This window comes from Benincasa hispida, chromosome 12 (assembly GCF_009727055.1).
Source record: "Benincasa hispida cultivar B227 chromosome 12, ASM972705v1, whole genome shotgun sequence".
NCBI lineage: Eukaryota > Viridiplantae > Streptophyta > Magnoliopsida > Cucurbitales > Cucurbitaceae > Benincasa > Benincasa hispida.
Window position 1 is genome coordinate 32,671,829 of NC_052360.1, and position 2,582 is coordinate 32,674,410.

Below are 2,582 nucleotides of genomic sequence, written 5' to 3' on the forward strand. Positions count from 1 at the left end.
GTGTAGCGCACGCCTTTTACTAAACGACGAGCATCACATGCTCCCACTACGATCGTCTACCTCCAGCGCCTATGCGATCGCGCAACCAACGCTACACGATATGGTAAACGATTTACCCCATCGCTTAGCATTAGCTAAACGATCGATTAGAAAATATTACACGATCGTCTAGAACGAAAAATCTAAACGATCGCTTAGTAAAATCCCTACAATCGTTTACCTGAGGCTATACGATCTGACCAACGTTTGATCTTCTTCTTCATTGAGAACAGCATCGCCATGTGCCGAAGCTTCATCACGAACGACTCGACGAACTCGAACTCTTCGAATTACAGACTTGATTGCAAAGTTAATTTCGCCAAAAAAACACAGGGGCCCTTACAATTAACACTTTGTAATACCGAAAGCTTGAAATGTTCATAAAAAACATCCATAAATGCAGAAAACGGTGAATCACAAATGTAGAAACCCACCGCGACTAAAAAAAGCATTCAATTCAGATCTGTAATTTGGAATATCAGAGAACCTAGCTCTGATACCAATTGAAGGAAATCGGAACACGATATTTTCGTAAGCAGTGGAAGCAAGACTATTCCAAATTACAATCAGGAATTAACATAACATTTACAGTCGACTTTAACACAAACGATTATGCGATTCATATAGAAATTACAACATGAATAAATACAAATGCATAGAAAGTAAACTCTACACACAATAACAAAAGCGTCTCCACGCTCCGATCTGCATGGCTGCTTGAACAACAGTACCCTCGAACGCCCGATCTACACGACCGCAACTCCGTAAGAACACAGCACGAACACTTCGCGCTCGTCCTCAATAATCTCCTCGGTCACGAACTCCTTCGCAATAGCGAACGGCCTCTACAGATCCACGAATGGCCTCCAGAAAACCTCGACGGTGTCGAGTTGAGTCTGACACCACCAACAAGGCGACCTTGGTATTCTCGATGCGAGAATCTAGAGGGTAGGCTCTGTTCGGACTTGGTGTGAGGCAGACGAAGGAGGAAACAACGATCGCGTACACAACTCGGCAAGTGGGAGATGGCTGAGACCTATTATATAGGTTGATGACCAATCGTTTAGTTAAAGCTATACGAACGTTTAGCTCAGTCTGTCGCGTACATACTCTACACGATCGTTTACCTTGGGCCAACGATCGTCTAGCAAAGCTATGCAGTCGTTAAGTAAAATCTGCACGATCGTTTAGATCGCCCAACCATCGTTTAGTAAATTCGTTTTTACTTGACGACCACCGTGAGTTTCTTTTTGCGGAGAGAAAACTCAAAAATTCTTTCAATCTTTGTAAAAAAAAAAAAAAAATCTTTTCAATAGGAAACCAATTTCCTTTTAATCATGGTTACATGATTCATACACCACTTACTTTGGTATTTAAAAGAAAAAGTACTAATTAATCTAATAATAATATTATTAACAATAAATCAATTATATACAATATTTATAACCTATAGTTTAATATTTCATTCATGGAAACTATAACCTATAGTTCTTTTTCATCCATGGTATTCAATGTAAATCTCATTTACATCATCCTTCACTAGATGTATTTATACCATCTATACCGATTATATCATATATAATCCAAAATAAACCTCTTATCAATTTGACATTCAATCATCCAGAACTGATCCTCAGAATCCAACGGTACCTATGGCTGTAGATCCGAAGCTCCAATGTACGTGATAACTTGACGTAAACTCTTTAGTCAGCGGATTCACATCTGTTAATGAGGCACTTCACTAAGACGACAGTGAAACTCTCATCACTACAGATATTTATGTGTCTCCATCTTAACCAATCAGCAGTGCGACAACCCTTCACAGATCGCTCATAAGTACAACTAGGCCAATAACCGTTATGCCCCTGTAGTTACATCTATCTCCTTAAGTACCACTGATCCCTCTAATGAACATAAGTCATAGTCCTACTATGACTGAGTCTTCTCTTCTAAAGAGAAGTTGTGGCCACTATGTTCAAGCCCCAAAATCAGCCCTTAAAGGAGCAATCTTTCTACTTATCCCTGCTTCGGGAAAGGAGTGAATTTCGTCTTGTGGATTGAGTTCCCAGTTCCCAGATCAGACAAGTCCCTAAAAAGGTAGGCATGTTAAGTTGGCAATCTGGCCACTCTCACCCATACTAATCAAAGGACCACCCTCAAAGACAGGAGTTCACAAAACACTCAGGATTGAGGTCGTGTCACATATGATCGTTTAGGGAGATGCAAGTCTCTAGTATCAACGACATTATATACAGAGTCTAGTCTTCTCGTGGTCTAGGTCTTATACAAACTCTTTGTATAGGACACCCCCGCTCCACGTCTCCACACGAATGGTCAGGATCTACCATCTGTAGTAGTTTACAACACTTGCAAACGTCTACAAAGTGGGCTATATCCGTAGTGTCACCAGGATCAGGTATCCCACCTTAATCCTTATACTACAGACTGATTTAGGTTATCACTTAAGGCATGATCCACTTGTATATCACATATACATGCTTAAGTTCACATAAGATAACCAAGGAGCTTTGTTTATTGGATAT